The sequence below is a fragment of the Molossus molossus genome, unplaced genomic scaffold (assembly GCF_014108415.1).
Source record: "Molossus molossus isolate mMolMol1 unplaced genomic scaffold, mMolMol1.p scaffold_m16_p_20, whole genome shotgun sequence".
Taxonomy (NCBI): Eukaryota; Metazoa; Chordata; class Mammalia; order Chiroptera; family Molossidae; genus Molossus; species Molossus molossus.
The window spans coordinates 36,051,976-36,078,655 of record NW_023425356.1 but is presented as its reverse complement, the minus strand read 5'-3'; positions in this window follow the sequence as shown (position 1 = coordinate 36,078,655).

The window sequence follows — 26,680 nt, the reverse complement described above, 5'->3', positions numbered from 1 at the left end:
GCCTCTGGCTCAGAATACCCTGCTCCGGATGACTCCGTTCACCCTATGACATTGTCGTGGCAGGCATGTGACTGTTCCCACCCTCATTTCACACTCTTGGGAGGCCTGTGCTGTGGCCCATGCCCAGACGGCAAAGTCCAGCTCAGGTGTGGACCTCAGGCCTTGAGAAGGGGGCTGCACTGGATTCCTGTCTGAACTGCATTTAGAGTGGGAACCCCCGGTTCTGGGGGCTGGAAAGCGGGAGTCAAGGTCTCGGCAGGGCCGTGCCCCCTCCGACGCCTCTATAGCAGGTTCCTTCCTTGCTGCCACCTGCCGCTGGTGGCTCCAGGCCCTCCATGGAGGCATCATTCCAGCTCCTGTCACCTTCTCCCTGTGGCTTCACATCTTCCCTCTGTGCACATGTGTCCGTGTGTCCAGATTTCCTCTTTTTTATAGGACAGCAGTCATTTGACCAGGGCACACTTCAGTGGCCTCATTTTAACTTGATTCCCTCTATATAAAGACCCTATTTCCAAATAATGTCACATTTTGAGATAGCAGGGTTAGGTCATCGATGTATTTCGGGGGGCGCATTTAATCCATAACACCCCTTTGCCATACTCCTGGGAGGCTCTCCTTGCAGAGAATGCTCCACAGCAGCAGGTGAGGTGAACTGGGCGGCGGCTGGCAGGTGGAAAGCATCCCAAGTCTGCAGAGAAAATGGTCTGGAGGAGGCTCCAGCGCCTGTCGACAAAGCTCTGACCCCTGAACAACAGTCCCGTTTGGTGCTAAATAGGTGCTCACCAAACAGGACACGTTTCTCTCTGCCTTTATTTCGAGACAATGAAAAGCTTTTCTCGGTGGTTTTCAATGTCATTTACTGAATATCCACTGAAATGCTTGATGGCCTTAATTACGCTCCAGAGAAGTGACCTGGGTGCTGGATAAAATTCCTGAGGCAGGAAACAGTTCCCCTGGATTCGTCTCTGGTCTTTACTACGCCAACTCTCTCTGAAGAGGCTTTAGTCTGGTGTTAGTAACACATGCTGAACAGAAAAGTATAGTTCCACTAGGAAGCTCTCGTTCCAGTGGAGGGAACGCTGCTAGAGGTAGATTCAGTAAAAAAACACCCCCCCCCCCCCCCGCAAATGTAGCTTTTTGCTTGTTTTAATTGTTTCCTTCAAGCCAACATGAGCTATCAATAACTCAGTGATTTCACAGGACGACGGTGGTGAAGTCAGTTCATTTTCTGTGCACAGAGGTGTGTGTATAAAACAGCATTTATTTTAACCACTAGATTTATGGGCTATTTGCCTCTTAAAATGATTTCTGTTATTTTATTTATTTTTTATCCTCACCCAAGGACACTTTTGTATTTATCTTCAGATAGAGCGGGAAAGAGAGAGGGAGGAAGAGAGAGAGAGAAACATCGATGTGAGAGAGACACATCTTGTGCCTGCCACCCACACGACCCCAACTGGGGCTGGGGACAAACTACAATCAAGGTATGTGCCCTTAGCAGGAACCAAACCTGGTCTCTCTGGTCCGTGGGCCGGTGCTCTAACCGCCGAGCCAAACCAGCCAGGGCTGGTTTCTCTCATTTTATTTTATTTTTTTATCCTCACCTGAGGACATTTTTTCGTGTTTTGTTCAGATAGAGTGGGAAGGAGAGAGAGGAAGAGAGAGAGAGAGAGAGAGAGAGAGAGAGATCGACGTAAAAGGGACACATCGAGTGGTTGCCACCTGCACAACCCAACCAGGGCCGGGAACAAACCGCAACCAAGGTATGTGCCCTTAGCGGGAACTGAACCCGGGTTTCTCTGGACCGCAGGCCGATGCTCCAACCGCTGAGCCAAACTGGCCCGGGCTGATTTCTCTCATTTTAAAAAGCACTGAATTAAGAGTACAACTCATCTGTAAATTATAGTTTTCAAATATGTGGCCAACTTATGTAAACACAGAGGTCTATTTCTTTATACCTTTGTATTCCACTAAATTTTCATCATTTTTATCACTTGCAATTTTACTTTTCCCTCAATTCAAAAGTTAAAGCAAGAGACATTCTGTACAGGTGATACTAATACTTCTCTTCAAATTTAGTAAAGATAGTTTAAATCTTAAACAACAAAGAATGACAACCACCTCGCTGCGGGGTTGTTTCTAACAACGTGATACATTGTAATCATAGGCCTTCAGCTATCCCAACAGCCATCCTGAGGCCATGTTGTTTCTCTGGTAATTCAGCTCCCATGCCCAAACAAAACGACCGGCTTCCACTGCCTTCTCAGTCTGAGTAAGGAACAAGGCGTATGAGCAAGCTAATGCAATGTCTGCGTAAGCCCAAATGCAGGAAATCCAACACCCTGGGTGTTGATTTGCCCGAAAGCAAGAGTCCTTCACAACTAAGTAGGATCAGAATAAAAGTAATTGTAGGGCTACAGACTAGCCACTGAGCAATCCAGCCAGCAGCCGCAGGCTGGCCTGTCAGGCCCAGGACCTGGAAAGCCTGTTTCCTGTCACCACCCCAACCCCCGACCGATAAGTATCAGAAACAGAACAATAAATCAGGTGCCTTAGACTTTGTCTCTGACAGTGACACCAGGGGTGTTTTGTGGTGAAAACGGATTGCTTGTCATGATTTAGGCTTCACAGAGCAGAGAGGGAAAAGGAGTACAATGTAAAAGATATGGGATTTGGAGTAAAAAACTTGCACTACTACCTGGTCTCACTGTTTACTAGCTAAATAATGCTTGTTCTTTTAAGCCATTAAGTTTGGAGTAGTTTGTTACACAGCAGTGGCTAGCTGATACATGCTAACCCCAACCACTGCCCAGTCCAGGTCAACGCTTCTTTTCTTTTGGGCTAGAATAAAGAAATGAGGTGGGACACCAAGGACAGAGTGAGCTACTTTCCCCTGGGGAGCTGGAGTCTTCAAGTGGGTTATGCACACTACGAGGGTTAGAACAGGACTTTCCGAAGTACATGAACAACACAGATATCGTTAGAAGAGTTGATGTCCAGGTCCTCAACTTCCATATATACATACATACCCTTCTCTAAAAATTATCTACGGTTAAGTTCTTCTTTCCCCTCCTCTTCTCATAAAACATCCTTTATCTCACTTTATAAAGGAAAGTCAAGCCTCCCCACCCTCCCTATCTTAACTCAGGGTATAAAGCCCTCAAGGAAATTGACATAGCACCTCGAGGAACTGCTTGACTCTGTCTACAAAAGCTGCACTTACCTAAGCCCTGTGCAGCAGTTCCTCCAGGTATATACCCAACAGAAGTGCACGCATATCTTCACCACAGGACATGTATCTGACTGCTCATGGGAGCTAAGAGCTGTCATGAACATCAACAGTAGGATAGATGAATAAATCATGGCATGTTCACACAATGAAATACTTTACAGTAATAAACAGAAAAAATCTATAACTATATATGGCTGAATCTCTCAACATGATACTGAGTGAAAGATACTGGCCACAAAAGAATATATACTATGTTATTCTATTTATATGTAGTATAAAAAAAGCAAACTCCCCACAAAAAGCCATGCACTTAGAAGTCCGCATAGTGGTTACTTGTAAGGGCAGGTGTAAGTGGTAGGTAGGGGTCATGAGAAGGGGACTCCAGGCGCTGGGTAGACATGTGTGTTCACTAAAAGAAAATTCATAAGATAGATGTACTTTTCTAGGCTATATTATATTTCAATAAAAAGCTTTAAAGCAGCCAAGGGACAAAATAAAAAGACAATTAGATAATCCTTTAATCAAATAACAATAAATTCCTAATCCATTCATCTCAAAAGAAATGCATTTCCAATAAAATTTTACTTTGTGTGTTAATAATCAGTTATCAAAGGGTGTCATCTTTGTGTTAGTTTGAGTTCTATTCTACTAATATTGCAATGATAACTCAATCCAGGAGGAAAACTGTTTACACTTCCAGCCTTAGAGTGAGAGAAAAACAAGCAAACAAAAGCCAACAACGCTGCAGTGAAGTATGATAGCTGATAAGGGAAAAACGTTTAGACAAGACAAAATTACGTGTGGCCAATGAAACAGAGATATGCAATCAAGGAAATATTACGATGAAAGAAGATCTTGCTCATATGTATTTTTCAAAGGATAATGGTGTAGGCATATCGAATCACTAAGTTATTTATAATTTATATTATTTAAAGGTGTCAATTTTAGCCCGGCTGGTGTGGCTCAGTGGTTGAGCATCAACCCACGCACCAAGAGGTTGCCGGTTTGATTCCCGGTCAGGTCACATGCCCCGGTTGTGGGCCAAATCCCCAGTGGGGGGCATGTGGGAGGCAGCCAGTTGATGTTCTCTCTCATTGATGTTTCTATCTCTCTCTCCTCTCTTCCTCTCTCTCTAAAATAAATTTAAAAAAAGCAATCAGTTTTATTTTTAAATGCCAATATTTCTAATTAGGCAAAGATTAGATCTTTTATTATTATTTAAATTTTGAATAGATGCATTTTGATGCCTGCTTTAAAAAGCATAACAGAGTACATCATTTGTCAAAGTTACTTTATTGAGGCACAAAAGCAAAACAAAGTTAGACCCAAAAAAATTATCCAGTACTAAAGAATCTCCCCAAATATCCTTACCTTAAAAGCCTGCCACATTGGTATATATCCCACTTACATTAGACAGAACACTTTTGGTTACAAGTGACAGAAACCCAACCAAATTGACTGTCAATAAGTGAAGGCTCTGAGATTTTACCTTACTTGGAAGCAACAAATTACCCTGTCACTTTCATGGATGCTGGAAGAAGACACGAGACTCTTGGGTCAGAGACACAGGACTTTCTCACTCACAGCAATAACAGTAGTCAGAGCCTTTGTGCCATTTCCCTGAGCCCCAAATCCCTCAATCCAATGTGCAAAGGGGCAAATGACACCTGCACATGCAGTAGGTTATGTCGCAGGAGATAAGCCCCAGGGGGATACAAATATGTTATAATGGGCAATAAACCTGCCTGACTCTTGCCTCCAGCAAGAGATATTTTCTATACAAATATTCTTGGAAAGATAGGGTGGAACAAAGGCAATGAGAGTCTCTGCTCGAAAGACACACAGCAACCCAAGAGCACCCTGGAGAATTGTCTCCCAACATAAATTGAGAAAGAAAAAAACCAAACTTCTTGCAACAAAAACGTACACAGATTCTAGGAGCTTATAATATATGGCAGTAGGTTGTCTCAAAATATTGTCGCAAAGATGGAGTGTCCGACATGCAGCCCTGCCTTCCTGGAAGCTGGCGTCCCTCTCTGCTTGGCTCTCCACGCTGCTGGCAAGAGGGCTGCCAGCAGCTCCGCCGTGTTCTGATGTCTCTGCAACAACAGAGGGAAAAGAGCTTCTCCTTCCTGACAGTTCCAACAAAACTCTGCAATTGTGTCGCATGCGCAGATAGGCCACACTGGTCCCCATCACGTTGACCCCATCCTTTAGAGGTCAGGTGTGTCCCACCAGGATGACACAGATTCACAGTGGGGCAGGAGAGGTTTGTCCCCGAAGAACGGGGAACACCTGCTGAGCGGGGGAAACTGCAGCCTTCCCCTGTACTACTCCCCACCCTCCAGATGACAGATCCCACATTTCTTTTGTGAAATTCAAGTATGATTTTTCTTAAGGGCAGATTCTCATTTTAATAAGACTAGTGGATATCCAAATTGCTATTTTATAATCAAATCTCCTGAGAAAGTAGCTATTCAAGTGATGCCACCGGAGGGATATTCGGTGAAATAGCAATTGTTACTTTACTGTGCTGTGATCAGTTCAATAACGGCTCCTCCAAAGATGACCACACCCGAATCCCTGGAACTCGTGTATGTTTGCTTACCTGGCAAAAGGGACGTTGCAAGAATCTTGAGATGGGGAGATTATCCTGGTGTACCTGATGTAGTCACAAGGGTCCTTAGAGGACAGACACAGGAGAGGTCACAGAGCAGGTGCAGCGATGACAGGGGCAGAGGACACAGAGAGAAAGAGACTGAAAGATGCTCAGCTGCTGGCTTTGAGGAGGAAGAGGGTGAGCCACGAGCCAAGGGGTGTAGCTGGCTCCTGGAAGCTGGAAGAGGCAAGGGAACAGATTCTCCTCTAGAGCCTCCAGACGGAACCAGGCTTGCCAGTGCCTTGCGTTTGGCTCAACTCCAGTGGTGACTTGAGGCCAGGACAGTAAGAAACAGTGTGTGCTGTGTTTAAGCCATCGAGTGTGTCAAATTCGTTGCAGCGGCCACAGGAAAGGACTACACGTGGCAACGTAGAGCGAGCGGGCAGCGCCAGTGCACGAGGGAGCAGGAAGGAACACGAGGGCTCTGTGCACAGAGGAGTCTGCCCCCGCAGCCGAGACGTCTGACAGTGGCCCCCCTTTTCTGTTGTTGCTGATCCTCACCCAAGGCGGTTTTCCCATTGATTTTTACAGAGAGTGGGAGGGAGGTAAGGGGGAGGGGGAGAGAGAGAGAGATGTGAGCGAGATACACTGATCAGTTGCCTCCCCCACATGCCCACACCAGGGTCGGGGATGGAACCTGCAACCCAGGTACGTGGCCTTGACTGGGAATCAAACTTGTGACCCTTTTGATGTTCTAACCACTGAGAATCAATTCAATGACAACTCTCACGAGATTTTCCCTTTGTAAAAACGTTACTAAATTCCAGATTAAATATTTTTAACTTTTCAACACTTTTAAAAAATGTTCAGTCATGATCTGCGGAGATGGTCTGATAAGAAGGGCGTATGACACACATCAGACTCCAGACACTCCCCTAACGCGCTGGCAGGCGCTGGCCCGGCTGGTGAGAGCTGCAACGAGCAGTCACCTGAATTATTGATACAGATTCCAGGATGCGTGCTCACTTCAGAAACCACAGCTGCATCACAATCCCAGGGGACTTCCTGGTTCGCTGCAGACTGGGAATCCCTCCGCAGGTATCCGTTTGTGCACCGAATCCTTACACACGCCGAGCAGCTTCGCTGTACAGATAGTTCAGTTAGAGTAAAGGAGACTTACTTAAATCTGTAAAATTATTTAGGTTTGATTTTCATTTCTATCACCATGGGTGTAAGATACTTTCGCCCCAGTTTTATTGAGATATAATAGACATGTAACATTGTATTCGTTTAAGATGTACAACATGATGACTTGGGGATACCTCTGAATGTGTCCCCAATGCGTATATATGATTGGGGGCAGGTAGATGAGGGGCTAATGAGAGGCAGAGACTTCAAATATGATCTGCTAATATATTAGTAAAGATCGAAGTTATTTTATTTGGTTAACCGTGGCTAAGCTATACCAGTCTTTACTTGATATTCTGTTTAAAGACACTTTACACGCGCCCATATTCCATGAAGCCCTTTCTAAGCGACGTCACGAAAGCTCCTAGCTAACAGGAGAGTTCACTCCACCGCACCGGGAGGGTGTGGGCACACTACGGTTCCAACCCCTCCTCCATCCTTGGAAACTCTCAGTGGTAACAAAACCCCGGGCGCAGGAGCACGCCCACTCACTGCTCCTCGCTGCCCGGGCCTGGGGACTGGCCTGAAATTCTCTTGGGAAAACTGATGCCCAAGACATCTGGGTGACCACCTGGCACAGAGTCAAGAAGACAGCAAGGCTTCAGAAAACCTTGAAATGCAGATTCCGAGAATGGCCATGAATGGACCAGTGTGTCACCCTGGGTAAATCGTTTATTCTGGAGCTACAGCAACTTCACCACCACAGTACGAGGAGTGGGAAGCTCCTGCCCCTGGAACTGTTCTAGAACTTGCCGAGGATCCAGGCGGCAGCCGCAGAATCCATCAGAGCCATGAAAACGCCATGTAAGGTAAGAGCTGGTGAAGACGGAGAGACAACGTGCTCACCAAGGAAGGCCCCCGCGACGTCGACATCTGCCCTCTGTCTCCTCTCACCAAGATGAAATTTTAGTCCCAAGAATTTAGCGAGATGTGAAGGGATGTGTTTCCATTTAAGCACGGCCTTCCGGAGCCTGCAGTGCAGCACCCCAGCTCAGCGTTAAACGAAATGCCTGTCCAGAGCCATTTGAGTCAAGAGCTGAACAAACAGCCTGGACCAGCCTAGTGATCAGGGAGAAAATACCTTCCCCTTTCTCGGCCAGAACTAACAGGCCAGTAGGGGAGTGCAAAGGTTCTGACCTGCATAAGAAAATTACAAGTTCCGCTCGCACTGCGACCTGGAGGGGCAAGGACCAAAGTCTTCTTGCTTTGACCTGGGGCCACTGCAGGAGCTAAGTGTTGAGATGGAATTTGCCAAATTAGATCAGGCAACGGGAGGGAAGCCGCGCACGCGTGTTGTGTGCGCGCACATGTGTGTGCTGAGAAGGCAGGCTGGAGAATTTTCCCTGCATCCACCTATCTCCCAAGCTCCCCTCACTGCAAAACCCTCGATGCAGAACCCAGTGTCCTGCCTCCTGGGAAATGATGCAAAGCCCAGGCCTTCTGCTGACAGAAGTAAATGGACATTGAGAAGGAACACCACCCTGCACCCAGCTCTCAGCCCCCTCAAGACCGGATATCTGTCCAACATGTACCCGTCCCAGCGCCGGCCTGTCTCCTGATGTCCTAGGGCCCCAGAACACTGCCCAGAGGCTAAGACTCAGGTCGTTTATGGAGACGGTCCTGCACATTTGGAGTTATAACACATCAATATTTTTTTAGTCACAGAGCAGTCATCAGCTGCTTGTCCCAAAATCAACTTATACTTCAATATCAAGGACTTAAAGCAGACATGAGAAAGCTCCCTCCATCAACAAGTGCTTTCGAGAGCCAGAGTTATGTAAGAAGCAACCTGCACTTCCTCTGCAGAGCATGACACAGCAGGCTGGGAGCTAGTCCCCAGCCAGCCTGTCCTCCTCGGATACCTGGACCCAGCTCGGGTCCTCCCCCCCAACACACACACGTGCACGCATGCACACGCACATGCACACACACACATGCACACGCACCTAAACATTCACATTCCTCAAGCTACTTTGAAGCAAACTTCAATCATAAAAGTTTGGGAATTTTTTTAAAGGCAAAAACATACATTATTTTTTCTCAACTGCATTAATTGAATGTTGGGTCTCCAACCTCTCCCGCAGAGATAACACTCAAGAAGCACGGTGTGCGTGTGGCGCCTACCAGAGGCCGGCGGTCCACCCCTGGCCGGCACGGCCACTGTTTGGGAAGGCTCCTGTTTTACAGCCTCACCAGCCCCACTGAGACCAGGAGAGAGTTTTACATAAGCTACTAAAATAAGCTTCCAGCTTAAAGCAAACAAATCCATGTCTAAATTCAGTAAACTGGAGACAAGAGATACACTGACCTTAAGACAACTCCTCTGGGTCATCATGAGACACTTCTAGGGACATCAGTGATGCTGGGAAAAGGCCCCCTAAGAACCCGAGAGGCTGTATTTCCTACCTCCTCGTTGAGCCCTGTCCTCCAGACACCTGTCTGTCTCTTTCCTGCTCCTCCAGGACCCACTGAGGTGATCTCTGGGAGGGGAACATGGTGCTACCAGCTCCTCCCTGTCACTGCCGCAGGCCCAGCCCACCAGGGCTCAGAGGGACAATGGTGGCTACCCCAAGGAAGGGTCACCCTCCCACTGAACCTGGAAATCGAGCTCCGAGTTTAAATGGAGCTAGACGGACTCCATCCCCTACAGACAGGCCCCTGCCTCCGTCATCACGTTTTCCCAGGGCGCAGAGATATGACTTAAAGCAGCAGATACCGGTCGTGTGACTGCGGGACGACCGGGCACCAGCATGGCAGGCTCCTGCTCGCTCCTCAGCAGCCACATGTGCGGGTCAGCCATCCCTTCTCCAAAGCCTCTGGGCCAGAGGAGTTTCAGGATTCAGATTTTTTTTTCTTTTTGATTTTAGAAATCTAATATAACACCCCAGCAGAGTCTGAGGAAGCATCCAATGGACTCATTACTACATTTTTGTATCAAAACATGAATATTCATACTAATCTTCTAGTTCTGGATTAAAAAACCCAGAGTTCTCAAGGGCGGGGGACTTGGTACCACCTGCTTTACATTCCCTCCAGGAGAGAGAGGGACTAGATCACTCAGGGACAAAGACAAAGGCCAGACAAGTGGGGCCACCGCCCGAACCCCAGTAGACAGCCCCTGACTCAGAAGGCCAGGGGCCAGACCAGCTGAGACAGGCCCAGGCTGATCTGGACATCTCCACAGACAGAGAACGCCTTCTAAGCTGAGCTTCCCTGGTCTCAGAACCAGAGAGCCAGTTCCTTAGAGCCCTGTATATTTGGAGAATCGGTCCTGGGACTCCCACACCTGCTCCAGGGAGGACACGACATATACCCAGTCATGGACCATGGGGGGACCCCCCACTGCGGCAGGGGGCCAGAGCTTTCAGAGCCCTGACCTCAGGGAGCTGATGTGACGTCCGCAGGGTGCAGGGCAAATCACACATCGCTCTTTCTGGCTTTGGGGAGCGGCAGGAACATTACACAGCTGGTTGCTCTCTGCCCCTTTAAATGCCCGCATCCCTAGGCCCCACCTCCCACCCTGCTTGCTTCTCTCTCTGCAAGCTCCCTGACTGGTTGCGTCCACTCGTGTGGTCCCGCCTACCACCTTTATGCCTTGACTCCCACATCTCAGTCACTGAGTCCTGCCCTCCTCTCTACTCTGACTTACCTTTTCACCTGCCTCTTGGGCGCCTCCAGCTGGATGCCCCGTGGTGCACCTTCCCACTGTGCCCCAGGCTTCAAACACTTGGTTCTTTCCCCTAGCTCCCACCTTGCACGGAGGTTGGTCCAGTGACCAGTTCTGGCCAGTGGAAGGTGAGCGGAGAGGTCACGTGTCACCCCCGGCAGAGGTATTGAGTACCTTTGCCCCAGCCTCCCATCTCTTCCCCTCCGGATGCCAGGACAAGGCGGTGGAGAATCAAAACAGAAAGCTTCTAGGTCCTGGAGTCACTTCTTAGAAAAGCCACTGCAATGCTTTGTACTGGGAGAAGGACAAGCTTCTGTGGGGACAAACTGTTGAGCGTTTGGAATAATCTGCTAGAGCTGCGAGTGCTCAATACCCCCTACACCTGCCTTCTCCAACGGACAGGTTCCTGCTTGCTGTGCTTCAAACTCCCATGCCAATGCCACCCTTCCTGGGAAGTCCAGCTCCGTGCTGTGACCTCTGGCAGCTCACGCATGCGCCTGGCAAGCAACTACCTGCCGCTATTGACAATTTCTGTTTGCAAGTTTCGGTCCCCCATTTGTGTGTGCTTATTCTTCCATCCCCGTGTTCTCAGTGCCTTGCAAACACTCAATATGTTTGATTTACTGATGCAAAAACCAGAGCTTTCTTGCTCATGGGACCAGAAAACCACAAGTCAGCATTGTGCTCGGTACTGTGGCTGGTGGGAGGCAAGATAAGTAAGACACGGTCACCACTTCCGGGAGCCTTTTCTTATCTTTAGACCCTCTGCACCCCTTTATCTCCCATCTTGATTAAAGGACAGCCTCCATTTGAAAAGACCACAGTCTTTTCAGGAACTATGGCTAAGGCACTCCTCAGAAAGCAGGCTTAGAGAGGGGTATGCAGTGAGGACAGGACAGCCGAGCAGGGCTCTCTCTTGGCCTCTGTGAGCCTGGCACAGCCAAGCCTGCCACCGTGTGGAGGTGACAGTCTCGCCCGCAGAGTTGCGTCATCCCAACCAAAGGCACGAAACCCTGCCACTGGCCAGGCAGACAGGACACGGGGAACTAGCTAGAGTGACGTGCACTGTGAGCACTTCCCTTTCTCCCAGTTCTCGTCAGGACGTGACACAACGCTTAGCCTCAGCCCCAGGGAAACGGTGACCTTAAATAAACGACGCACAATTGCAAGTGTGATGTTTTCGCAGTAATTCCCACAAACTAGCATTTCACCTGCTGCAGCTGTGGCTTTGCTGTGGACACGGAGATGAGCTACTTCCTGTACCTGAGCCACGCGGTTGGCTGGCATTCTAGTGTTCGGACAAAAATGCCCCCGACCAACCGCTGTGCTGTGGCGAACCCTGGTGCCACACCCACAGCTGCAGGAGAGCACAGCGGGGCTTCCAGGACATACTCCTGCAGGACTTTCAGGGTGGTGACCGGAACAGGTTAGACTCTGCAATATACTGAAGGCTGGGATCTACACAGTCAGTAACATTAGAAAAACTGAAAAGGTTGGAGGGGTACCCAAGCAGAGTGGACTGGCAGCGTTTGGGGGCACTGGGATGGTACATTTTGAGGGGAAGTGTCACATGTTGTAGGTAAGAGGTATATCAGACCACAGGGAATTATTCCTGGCTGGTATCGTTTAAGGTCACATACCACGAGAAGGACAATGAATGCCCGCCCCATCCAAGATACCAAGTGCTCATGTGAAAAACACGAAATTGTCTGAAAACAGCATTGTCCAGCAACTTACCTTGTACGAAGATCCTGTTCCAGTAGATTTTCCCAACTTGGTTGCCCCCAAGAAACACCAGGTTGGACAGGATCAGCATGGAGGTGGAACACGAGGCCAGCGCGGCGTGGACTCGGCGGCGAGCCCGTGGGGAGAGGAGCTGGACCTGTGGGGACAGGCAAGAGCATCTCATCGCAAGGGCGCAAAAGCAAGACTGAGACGTCAGCCAGCCTTCCTCCAATGCCTCGCCAGAGCCTGAACTGTTATTTAAGTTAAAGTTGTTATTTAAACTGGTCTCAGAACTTCTATTCCTGCGGCCTGCTCCTTCCGGACTACGGAAAGAAAGCACCGCGACCCCTCGTTACTGCTCCCCACGACCCAGATGGGCTTCCCCGGGACACGTGCAGCGCAAGTTCCAAAGCTGGTTAAGATCCAGCGGGAGTGTCTCCACATCTCCTGCATGTAAACCCACAGGTACAAGGATGGTCCACATGGCAACAAGCACACCTCCGTGGAAGGAGATGAAGGCGAGGGCATCTCCTGGGCCAGTTTGCCTGACCCTGGGAAGTCACCCCATCACCTGACCCACCACTAGGAGGAACCCCATTAAGAGGGTGCAGGAGATCGGTACAAGCCGACGCGGTTCCTGGAAGAAGAGCTCAGGGTACATGTCCCACCATCAATGAGCTGGAGGCAGCTCAGAAAGGGTAGCTCATCGCAGCGCCTGAAATACGCGGGCCCTGGAGAGATGCTCTCCCTTGCTGACGGTAAAGGATTCTGCTCAGGGAAAAACAAGGTAAAAATAATAGCAAATCTGAAGGAGCCTCTAGTCTCAGAAACAGGAGGGAGGACATCTAAAGTCTGAAATGACTAATCACGATTCAATTTTTAGAGAGAGTTAATTAAAAAAAAAAAAAAAAAAGCAAGAATGTTAAAGAAACAGACTGTCGCCTGACCAGTGAGGCTCAGTGGATTGAGCGACGTCCCATAGACTAAGAGGTCCTGGTTTGATTCCCGGTCAGGGCATCAAATCCCCAGTAGGAGGCAGCCAATCAATGTTTCTCTCTCACATCAATGTTTCTCTCTCCCGCTTCTTCTCTAAAAAAATCAATAAACACACATATTTTTTTTAAAGGCACAGGCTGTTGGAATCCATAAGCTAGAAAGACTTAAAGGAGAAATCAAGCTGCTCATGGGCAATTCTTGCTTATCCCCCAGGGGCAGTGGGTAGGAGACAAAACAGATGAAAAAGAAAATCAAAAAACCTAATTTTAACTAATAGCCCAATCCTCTGAATGGACTAAATTAGCCGTGCCAATGAGCAGCGCACTGGGCAGAGCGCCACCCTCTTCCCTGTGAGTCGGAGGGAAAGCGGAACCCTGGACCGAGAGGGAGGAAGGAGAGGGCCTGTCTGGAGAGCCCACAGGAGGGTAAAAATTAACAGCAAAGGGGACTTTAAGTCTCAGCTGCAACCATCTCTCTGTTCTGATTCCCTGGTCACACTGCACAAGGGAACAGTTTTGACATTAGGAATTTCTTCCTCTCTGTCGTGGGAACCATGTGGCCAAAGTCCTTGGTTCACAAAAACTCTAGAGCAGTGATGTCAACCTTCTTCATCTCATGGCACACACAGACTAGTTACCGAAGTTCTGTGGCACGCCCAAAAAGATATTATATATTTTTGCTGATGTGACCAAAAAAAGGTATAATATTTATTGATTTACAAAAATAATAATAATAGTAATTACTTACCCTTGATATTCCAAAGTGACTTTTTTTTTTTTAATCCTCACCCAAGGACCCTTTTGCATTTATCTTCAGATAGAGCAGGAGAGAGGTAGGAAGAAAGAGAGAAACATCGATGCGAGAGAGACACATCGAGTCGTTGCCACCCACATGACCCCAACCAGGGCCAGGGACAAACTGCAACCGAGGTACATGCCCTTAGCAGGAACTGAATCCGGGTCTCTCTGGTCCGCAGGCCGACGCTCTAACCGCTGAGCCAAACCAGCCAGGGCCAAAGTGACTTTTTAAAAAGTCAATTGCCTGTATGTGTAGATAAGGCATCCTGGTACCAAGAATGAACCAATCAGACATAACCTTATTATGCAACATGACCAATTAGACACAACTCTATTATACGACCTATATATTTATGGTTCAAGACAGGGCATTCACACCGGATGGCTATTGTTGTGTTGGCTGCTGTCATTTTTTATTTGACAGTCTAAGGGAAAAGAGGTTAGTGCCCCTGACTAAATCATTAGGTACTACATGTTTTAAAAATTCTCAAAGCCTACTAGTGTGCCAAGACTGAACATCGATGCTCTAGAGGAAAGTTCCATACTTAGGAGCCCTGGGAGGAAAAACGCCATATGGACAAGGCCAAAAAGAAATATTCCCTTAGCCCAGCCAGCTCTGTCAACAAATATGACTTTCGGAATCTCTAGGGGCAGCGGGCCAAAGTTCCCACTTTAAACTCTGGGTTCCTTTCCATGCTCCCCTCTGAAGTCCTCCAGCAGTTGCTGTCACTGCTCCTGTGGTCCCTCACATCTAGGGTGCTGGCTGCCCACGTGCGGGGGCCAAGCCTTATATGTCAGTCACCCACCCATGGCTTACATGCTTGAAAACCCCCTTGGTAAGAGAACTCGTGTTGACGAATTGTAGACTAAGAGCCATCAGGTATGAAATGAAGAATCACCAACTAGGTCAGATAAGGCGATGATAAGGTAAACAGAATTTGATTTTCATTAACATGGATATATCAAGATAAAAAAGGGCTCTGGGCTGGTCATGGTCCCTTCCCAGACAGATGAGACTGTGGTAGTTCAATATCTTCGAAGTAAAAACTGGGGAAGAGGCACTGTCCTCCAGGGGACATCTGGACATTTGCTGGGCATTTTTGCTTGTCCCAGGGACAACACAAATGCCACGAGGTGACTGTGTCATTTGATGGGGAGGCGCCAGGGATGATAAATATACTGTAATGTGCGTGAGAGACTGTCCTGCCCAAAACATCAATAGCGCCCTCTGCCTGGACTCACCCACACGACAGGTTGGGCAGCTTCTCCCCACGTTAATGCTAGGACCCCCTGTCAGGCCCGAGGGCAGGTACACAGGGAGGCTCTCCGAACACCCAGGAATGCTGAGGCACACCTCTGATTCTCTGTGCAAGCACGCTGTCTCCGACCGGAGAGGGAAGAGCTGGCGAGGGAAGAGCGGGGATGTCATCCTGACAGTTCAGCGGCGGACTGAAGCCTCCCTCTGAGACACTGACTCCGAGGGTGAGCCACGTGACCCCAGCAGAGTGAACCCGAGGGCTGAACTAACTTCCGTCAAACTAGTTTGACTTTCTTACTGCGACGTGTCCAGGGCTGGTGTGTTTATTCATATCTCCATGGCAACTCCTCTATCTTTTCCTGTCAACATGCTGTCCCTGGAAATCACAGGACTGCCTGGGGCAAACAAGCTGGGCCTGGGGGGTGCAGTCTGCCGAATCTGGGTCAGAAGTGACGCTCGGCACAGCCCCGTGGGGAAGGCAGATGGCGCGGGGAGGCAGGGCTGCTGTGCTCCGTGGGACCCGCACTTGCCCATGGAGGGGCTGCACGTGGGCCCGAGCTGGGAGGAGGGGCCGGACTGAGCATCTGGGGGAGCAGATGGGCTGGAGAGATGGCTGCTGGGGATGATGACAAAGGCTTGGCAAGTGGGACCTGATGCTGTTTATTTTAAGTGGGGGAGAAGCTAAAAACAGAAACTGGGTGGGTTTGAGCAGCTGGACACAGTTCTTCCAAATAATCACTGAAGTTTTTCATTTTCTAATAAAAATGCTAACCAGAAGGGAAGAGAGGATGGGCAAAGAAGTGGCCAGCGGGGAGATCCCCCACCAGCCATGAAGACGAAACCAGAGACAACAAAATAAACACTTCTTGCTCTTGTGAAAGAGAAGGGTGGCCAGAGAGAGACTCTCCAGTCAGGACGACTAAAACCCCAAAGTCATTTCAGGGCCCCTCCCCTCTCTGGACCAGCCTGCCAGGGCACTGCTTCCCTCGATTCCTTCTCGAGGCATTTTGGTCATTTCCACTGAGAAGCATACGTTTGACCAGTTCTCTCTCATGTTCCTACATACTCTGTGTGTGCTCAGTGATTATCTAGCACCTGTCTCTCTTGGCCCTAAATAAGTGACACAAGTCTGAAACACCAATCAGAAGGAATATGTACCCCCTATGTTCATAGCAGCACTATTTACAATAGCTAAGATCTGGAAACAGCCCAAATGTCCATCAGTAGACGAATGGATAAAAAAGCTGTGGTACATATACACAATGGAGTACTATGCAGCTGTAAGAAAGAAAGATCTCTTATCCTTTGAGATGACATGGAGGGACCTGGAGAGTATTATGCTAAGCGAAACAAGCCAAGCAGAAGAAGACAAATACCACATGATCTCACTTATTTGTGGAATATAATGAACTAAACAAACTGATGAACAAAGTTGACCCAGAGACATAGGGATGGGGTACAGACTGACAATGACAAACCTCAGAGGAGGGAGTGTTTGGGGGGGATAAACCACAGAATTTATATGCAAGTATGCATGACCAATGGACATAGACAACAAAGTTGGGGATGGGGCAGGGGGAATGGGGAGGAGGGTGTCAATGGGAGAAAAAGGAGAAACATCTGTAACAAAAACAAATTAATAAAAAATAATTTTTAAAAAGGTTACTCAGAAAGTAACAAAATAAATAAATAAAATAAATCTAAAAATAAATAAATAAGTGACACAATCTCCTGACTTCCTTAATGTTGCACCTTATCCTACATCCAAGCCAAATGAGCACACGAAGGCTCTCAGAAAACAATGCCTCCTTCCTTCTTAGAGTAAAGAGCTTCGAAAAAATATCTGGTCAATCAAGTTAAATGTTCTAATGTCTGTTTGCTACTGAGAGCTAAGCAACACATGCTCCTGAGAGAATAAAATGCCTACAGTGATGGCCCTGGCCAGTGTTGCTCAGTGGTTAAAGCATCGACCCAGGCACCAAAGGGTCACAGGTTTGATTTTCAGTCAAGGTCATGTACCTGGGTAGCAGGTTTGATCCTTGCCCCAATTGAGAGCATGCGCAGGAGGCAACCAATCAATGTGTGTCTCTTACATTGATGTTTCTCTCCCCCTCCCCAAAATCAATGAAAAAAATATACCTTGGGTGAAAATTAAAAACAAAACAAAAAAACAGCAGAGGCTGCACTGTGAACAGAAAGCCACTGTTGGGACAGAAAATGGAGAGATGTACTGGTTTCCTATAAGCAAAGGTGCCAGATGGGTGCATTTTACCTCCCTATTTGTTTAATCTGTACACAGAACATATCATATGAAAAACTGGGCTAGCCCTGGCCAGTTTGGCTCAGTGGTAGAGCGTCAGCCTGTGGTCCAGAGAGACCTGGGTTCAGTTCCCGCTAAGGGCATGTACCTCGGTTGCAGTTTGTCCCCGGCCCTGGTTGGGTTGTGTGGGTGGCAACCACTCGATGTGTACCTTTCACATCAATGTTTCTCTCTCTTTCTCTCTCTCTCTCTCTCTCTCTCTCTCTCTCTCCCCCTCCCTCCCTCCCTCCCTCCACTCTATCTGAACAAAAAATAGAAAAATGTTCTCGGGTGAGGATAAAAACAAAAACAAAAACAAAACAACTGGGCTAGACTCAGAGAAAGGAGGAGCAAAAGCTGGTGGAAGAAATATCAATAACTTAAGATATGTAGATGACACCATCTTGTTAAGAGAAATTAGTATTTAAGACAGGAATAATCACATAGAACAATGCAACAGACGAGAGCCCCAAAATGAAGCCATGTATGTTTAGATATTTACTGTATATTAAAGGTGATCTTTTAATTTACTGGGGAAAGTATGGACCATTCAACTAAAACCACTTTAAAGTGTAAACACCATTTTTAACTGCAGGCCATAGAGAAACAGGCAATAGACCAGATCTGGCTCATATTTCTCCAGCTCCTGCTCTATTCTGTCTATTTTGGCATCTGCCCCAAAGGAACACTTACACATACATACAAGGAGGCACGAACAGACATCTTCACTCTAGCTGCATTTGCAGAAGAAAAAAATTACAAGCAAGCTAGCTTTTCAACAACAGAAGGACGGCTAAACAAGTCAAGATAGAACCACACCATGTCCAATTATATAGATCTACGTACACTGATACAGAAACATCTTCAAAACATACCATGAGGAGTAAAAATGGTCAAATGTTACAATATTTATACATTTCTTAAAACACACACATGCACACGCAGAGGAGTAAAGGTATGAACATCTCTACTCCAGTCTGATAACAATGGTTAGCTCTTGTAGCAGGAAACCGAGTTTATTTGGGGGGATGGGTGTCTTACAGGATTTCAGTTTCCTCTGTATTTTTTCAAGAGTATGGTCATGAATTATTTCATCAATTAAAAAGGAATAAAATCATTTAAAAAAGGGAAATCTAGGAATCTTTCCACTAAATGACCTTAGACCCTGGCCACCTCCCCCGAGTATAAAAAGTCGAGGCGAATGGGTGGGAAGATGGAAGTCAGATGACTATCACGCCCAAGTTATGGCTGCTCGTGGTACTGGGGTCTCCTGCTCCAGGCAGCATTGAGGTCCCTCGGGGCTATTAAATAAGCCTCGGGTGTGACAGCGGTGGCCTCAGATATACGCTGGTTCAAAAATAAAAACAGCAGCTTAGGGCAAGGCCTGCTTTTTGAGCAAACCCGATCTTTAAAAATCTAAAACTGACAAACAGGTAAGGCATTGCAAAAATGATTCACCAAGGGGTAGCACAGAAAACTTCTTCTGGTGACATCCAGTTAAATGCAGTAGATGAGACATCTCTGCTCCCTTCACAAACTCCACTAAAATGAAAGTAAAGATTTGAAGTGGTACAAATCCACAGATAAGAAATAGAAGAAAAGCAAATAGCAGGTGAGCAAAGTCAACCCATTTTTATAAGATATACAGCAGATGGAGGAATGAGCAGAGCTGAGATACCCGAATACCAGATGCCAAAGAAGAGAGCCTTTCATTCACCAGATCCCCAGAGGGCCCAGCCATAGAGCCATATACACAGGTGGCCACAGCAAACCATGGAGGAAAAAATCAGGGAGGTTAGTTAAAAGTCTAGGTAATGAGTATATACACCCCAGGTTTCCCTCTTTCTCTACCCCCATGATAAAGGTTTTTCCATAATTGCATCAGAGAGACTCCAAACTGAGGGGCAGAAGGTACAGTAACATTTCAGAATACCAAAGATATTTGGATTAAGCTTCTAGAGAGAAAATCAGATTACATACAAAGAATCAAGAATTGAAATGGAATTTCTCAACAATAATACTAAAAACTAGAAGACAAGTATCTTAAAATTTTTCAGGAGAAATTACGTTTCAACCTAAGATTCAGTACTCAGATAATCAATTAAATGTGAGAATAAAAAGAAAAATCACTATAGTCCTTTTCTAAGAAAGCTACTAAAGGATGTGCTCCACCAAATCAAAGGGAGGGGAAAAACAAAACAAAACAAGAGGAGCTGGGGCCCAAAACACAGGGATTCAGCACAGCAGAGAGGTCAGCTGCTGTCAGCTGACAAAAGACCCAAAGACCAATGAACCAGATGGGAAAGGAGGCTGGGAGGGCTTCAGGAGAGATTCTCCAGGAAAAGAAAAGAGCTGACAGATTACCAGGTACATGTGACCACATGGAAAATACTATTCTGAGGATTTTTCCATTTTGTTGAAGAGATTGGAAAGAAGTAGTGACAGCAAACTGATAATCAAACAAAAGAGGCAAGGCAATCCTTCATTTGAGGGAGATCAAACAGTTGACCAAGAAAGGAAATGCAGTTACAGTACAGGCACAGGCTTGGCAGTGAGCCACACTTAACACCGTGATGATAACGTAAACACAGATTGCTGACTTAATAAAAAAATAGAGATTTTATTATATTAGGGGAGGAGCCATTCTGATATGCTGAAACCTCACGTAGAAAGCAATTAATATTTATAGTCCATAAATAAACTGTAGTATATATTTAGAAAGACAGGTAAATATCAGAAACCACTGAGAACTGAAAGTTGTCGTGATGGGAGAAGACAATGGGAGTGGAAGGCATGGAGAATGTTCCTACTTCCTCGTGGAGATGAAACCTGGCACTAAGATTTGACTTTGGAACCGTGAACATACATGTCTTAAGTTTCCCGGGTTTCTATGAGTCCTCTGTAATCAAAACAGCCTGGTACTGGCACAAGAACAGGCACATAGATCAATAAAACAGAAGAGAGAACCCAGAAATTGACCCAAGACAACATGCTCAATTAATATTTGACAAAGGTGGCAAGAGCACACAGTGGAGTCAAGACAGTCTCTTCAATAAATGGTGTTGAGAAACTTGGACAGCTACTTGCAAAAAAATGAAGCTACACCACCAACTTACACCCTACACGAGAATAAACTCAAAATGGATAAAAGACTTAAATGTAACTCGTGAATCCATAAAAATTCTAGAAGAAAATTCAGGCAACAAAATTTCAGACATCATACGCAGCAGAATTTTCACTGATACAACACCTAAGGCAAGAGAAACAAAGGAAAAAATAAACACATGGGACTACATCAAACTAAAAAGTTTGTGCACAGCAAAAGAAACAATCATCAAAATGGAAAGGGATTCCACTATATGGGAGACCATAATTGCCAATGATGCATCAGATAATGGTTTAATTTCCAAAATATATAGAGTACTCATACAATTCAGCAAAAGAAAGACAAAGAACCCAATTATAAAATGGGCAGAGGACCTAAATAGATACCTCTCCAAACACGACATACAAATGGCCAAGAGACATATGAACAAATGCTCAATGCACTAATCCTCAGAGAGATGCAAATTAAAACAACAATGAGGTATCACCTCACACCTGTCAGAATGGCCGCCATCATCAAATCATCAAACAAGTGTTGGCGAGGGTGTGGAGAAAAGGGGACTCTAGTACACTGCTGGTGGGAGTGCAGACTGGTGCAGCAGCCACTGTGGAAAACACTGTGGTGTTACTCAAAAAGTTAAAAATTGAACTGCCATTTGACCCAGTGATCCCACTTCTAGGAATATACTCTAAGAAACCTGAAACACCAATCAGAAAGAATATATGTACCCCCATGTTCATAGCAGCACTATTTACAATAGCTAAGATCTGGAAACAGCCCAAGTGTCCATCAGTAGATGAGTGGATAAAAAAGCTGTGGTACATGTACACAATGGAGTACTATGCAGCTGTAAGAAAGAAAGACCTCTTATCCTTTGAGATGGCATGGAAAAGGACTTGGAGAGTATTACGCTCAGCAAAACCAGTCAAGCAGAGAAAGACAAATATCACATGATCTCACTTATTTGTGGAATATAATGAACTAAACAAACTGATGAACAAAATTGACCCAGAGACATAGAGGTGGGGTACAGATTGACAAGCCTCAGAGGAGGGAGGATTGGGGGGTGGAGATAAACCACTGAATGTATATGGCTGTACGCATGACCAACGGACACAGACAACAAAGCTGGGGATGGGGCGGGGGGGATGGGGAGGAGGGTATCAATGGGGGAAAAAGGAGAAACATCTGTAACAAAAACAAATAAATAAAATAAAAAGTTTCCCGGGTTCCAGTTTCTCCCACTGTAAAACGGGGATAATGACACAACTGCCATTAAAAGCACATGAGATGACTTGTGGCGCTGTGTGCACGAACATTCCTGCTCCCCCGGGACCGGAGGGGAGGAGCCCCAGCTGACACACACACACTCAAGAACCGAGACCTGGAATGCCAGGGGATCTGATGCCAGCTGTGCAGGGGCGGCAGGGAGGCGAGAAGGGGCCGTGCGCCCAGAGGGCACAGGGTTCACGGAGACCTCCTCCAATCTGAAATCAAGGCCGCTCGGAGTAGACCACGTGTAACGGGACTTGACTCCCATTCCAACTGAACTATTCATCTGTTCTTAAACAAATTACTTACTTTTCCCAGTCTCTACCTTCCTCGCCTGTAAAAGTGGAGGTAATAACACCTGCCTGGAGGGGCTGTTGCAGTGATGAATGTAAAAGACCCGGGGTGCAGCTGCTGGTACAGTTTCTCCTTTGGCAACGGACGGCAGCTACAGTACCCCACGAGTTTGCTCCTGAGTATACCTCTAACCTCCACTTCTAACATCAATCGGCATCTAGGGTCCGCCAAGCAAAGCCCCGTGAGAGTGAATCTATCTGTCCGCTTTTCTCTCAGGAACCTTTGAGTAGACAATACATGGTCACTGTAGGAAAGGTTGAAAAACACAAAGGGGCAAACACAAGAAAATACATATCACCAATAATCCCACTAAGAGTTAACCAGCGTGAACGTTTCAGTGCCTACCTTCCCTGTACACTTTTCTGTGCTTGTGTGTATCTTAAATACAAATACGATTTTGTTATATCTTCATTCTTTACTCTCCGTTTTCATGTTCCCTTACAATGGAATGATTTCAGCATCATCACTCTGAATAGCAGCAGAGTCGGCTTGACAGATGTCCTGCCCCTTTTACAGCACACTCTTTCCTGCCGCCCCCGCGGACAGACAGTGGCTGTCGCAGCCCTCACTCCAGCTACTGGGTGGACTAGAAGGTGGACACCAGAGGGACAGCAAGCGCCACCTTACGCTGTGTGTTTCCATGTGTGTTCGTGATCACAAGTGCATCGCCACCAACCCAGCTCTTCTCAAAGCAGGCAGCTGCTCAGTGTGCTTTTTTAAGCTGCGTTTATTTCTAGGTCTTAGGAGGAATGTGAGATATTTTGGAAGTCCTACACATTTCTGACTTCTCGGAGCTGTTAAAAATGAATATATATATATACACACACACACATATATATATATGTGTGTGTGTGCATATGTATATGTACACAAATATATATAAATACACACATACATACACACACACCTATATATATATACATTACATCTTATATACATAATACACACAAATAAACATCGTAAATGAATATATATGTTAAAATGTCTCACACTAAGTATGTGTACATTATTTGGGGAAGAAGGGGCTATCTCATCTTTCATTGATAATAGGAAACCTGAGCTCTGCTACTTCCAAAGGACAATTTAGATTTTCCGGGCAGAAAAGAGACCCAGCGTTGGAAACACACATCCAAATCTTCAACACGTACATAATAAGATTTTGCTTTTCCCAGGTTCATCTGTGGAAAACGGCTTGGCACTAGGCTGTGTTTAGAGTAATCACCCCTTATCTGTGCAGACGCAGAAATTGGGGACTTACAAAGAGTCTAACCCCATTAGCCACCAAGAAAAGCACTTTGAACCACTCACATCCAAGCTTAGTGTTTCTTCCCAGGTTACCATTCCCCAGGGTGGGAGCCGGTGCTGTGCTCTTAGCAGGGAGAGTGAACGAACAGCAAATGATGAGGCCCCGACCCTGCCTTGCGCAGGGCTAAGCTGGGAGGGACTGGAAAGGCAGCAGAAGTCCCAGAGCCGCCAGCCTTGGCTGGTCAGTCCATGGATCATTGAAAATGGGCTTTCTTTCAAAGTCTTCTTTCTGTCTGATAGTACACTCAGTAATGGAAAGTTAAAAAGAATCTTTGAGCCCTGGTCGGTTTGGCTCAGCAGTTAGAGCATCGGTGAGTCCAGAGAGACCCGGAGAGACCCAGGTTCGGTTCCCGCTAATGGCATGTACCTCGGTTGCAGTTTGTCCCCGGCCCTGGTTGGGTCATGCGGGAGGCAGCCACTCGATGTGTCCTTTTCACATCGATGTTTCTCTCTCTCTTCCTCTCTCTCCCTCCCACTCTATCTGAACAAACAATAAAAAAAATGTCCTTAGGTGAGGATAAAAAAAAAAAAAGAATCTTTGAAAATATTTTTGCCATCTTAAACATATTTAACTAAAAGGCAGAATTATTTACAGAATTCTACCTCTCAGGCCAGAGGGGGTGAGGCTCAGGTTCGGATCCCCACAGAGAAGAAAATGTAGACCAGTGAATCATGCAGCGTGTCCTGCATTGTTAATGATCCTTGGGGGTGGGAGAGATGGAGGGGGCACCAGCGGGTCGTCGTGCACCAAGGAACACACTAGTCACAACCACAGGCATTTTTTCTCTGACCCAGAGGCCCAGTGAATGCGAACATGCTAGCACAACAGGCTAATTCGAGGTGTGGGATTAATACCTTAATTTAACGCTCTCTGTTTGGTTAAATGGCTTGCATTTCTAAATTGGGCATTCAAATCCCTTTGAATGGGGGACAACTTAGCCTCTCTAATCTCCTTTCCTCCACTCCCCTCGGCTGCCCTGTCAGCCTCCTTGTCTGAACGTGGCTTTTCCACCCTGACCTCAGGCTGGGTGTGCGGCTCCCCTGGCCTGGAATGCCTGTCTTCTCCTCTCCTGACCTATCCAAATCCCACACTTAATTCTTCAGAGTCCTACTCAAGCCCCAGCTCTTTAACTAAGCCATTCCCCAAAGTTTAGCTCATGCTGGACGCCCCCCCCCCCCCCAACACCAGCTGCCTCTGACTCATTCTGGTCTCTCAGCACATGACGCCCTACTCAGGTCCTCACTGATCTGCACGTCTTGCCTCCCCGTCTGGGCATCAGCTCCTGGGGGGCAGAGAAGAGGACTCACAGCTCTGACATGGTGACACCACCCTTTTTAACCTCACCTGACTGGACCCCTTAACAGCACCAATACCATTGACACTCCCTCCATGAAATACCCTTTTTCTTGGTTTCTGTGCAATCACCCTCTAGGTTTTCCTTCCACGCCTTGACCCCTCCTCCTCTACCCAACTTCTAACTGTTGCTTCGGTCCCAGGCCACTACCTTACCTTCTCTTTCTGCAACTCTTTCTAGAAAGTCTCGAACATTCCCAAGGCTCCAAATATCACCCACATTCTCCCAAAAGTCTGTCTCTTGCCTGGACCCTTCTTCTGAGCAATGCCTGGGAAGGCCAGGCCAGCCATTATTTTTGAAGTTTACGGAGACAAGTCCATATTTTATATAGATCATTTAGGTCTTTGTAGGAAAAAGCTCTAATCTCACAGTTTTATTGCCTCTTTAATCCAAAGCAGCCACTACAAAGATGGCCATCCTGATAGGAGGCCAGGTGAGATACTTTATCAGTTAAGAAACGTATTCATACCAGACTCTAGAGTTGTCCTGTCAGAAAAGGAATTAGAAGGGAGGAATCATGTCTTCTGCTCAGAGTTCTCCAGTGCTCTGTACATTGTCTCTCACAGAGGGCACTGAATTTTTTTTTCTTCATAGATGGGCAAATAAAGAAATGATGGATGGGTTGAGTGCCTCAGTGAGCTAGGAAGGGCTCCTATCTGGAGAAATTAGTGTACTTATCCGCAGAGAACACCTGCCCCCCTTGTTGAAATGAATCTAAGCAGCACAGGGACAGAAGACCACAAGCCACTGCCAAGCAGAACAAGTGTCCTCAGAGCAGTTGGCGCCGTATGACTTCAGTGAGTTCTCAGGGGCTGTGACCCCTGACCTCCAGTGACAGGGTTTTCTAATCAGGGCGACTGACATGTACATCTTGCCAGCTGGTGAGTTACAATTCCACAGAACTAAGTCACCATTGGTTGAATCATGTTGATAATTTTACAATCAATTATCCTTTTAAAGGCACTGATCTCTCAAACTCTTGGGATTTCTATACCTACATTTTCAACATCAGACTGTTCAATACAGCTGATAAACTAATCGGACAGCACCACAAAGCCGTGGTCTTTGGGTTCCTTCAGACACACCAGGACCTTATGATCCCTTCCAGAACCATGAGACTGACCCACCGTGATCTTCGCTAGAGGCATGTCTCCTCAATAAAGTCTATACGTAGAAATTTTACTGCTTTGGAGAGAATATAAATCAGCTCAGCGGGACATTCTGGGGCAACGAAGAGGGGGCAACAGGAAGGGGAGGAAGGCATTTATGTTGTTCAGTGAAATGGAAATCGGGGTGGGGTGGGTGAGGTGTAGATTCTCCTCTGTGTCGGGATGACTGACCAGCAGACTGACCAGCACCTTCCTTCAAAGGAGGGATCAAATCAAGAATCGGCAGGAAGGAGAGTCATTCAACTGATGCTTCAAAGTATTTCCACTTATTACAACATTTCAATGCCGAACACAAATTCCGGCTCCCTGGAAGAGCACTTGTACAGAGAGAAAGCATGTTGCTTCGTCAGGAACTCAT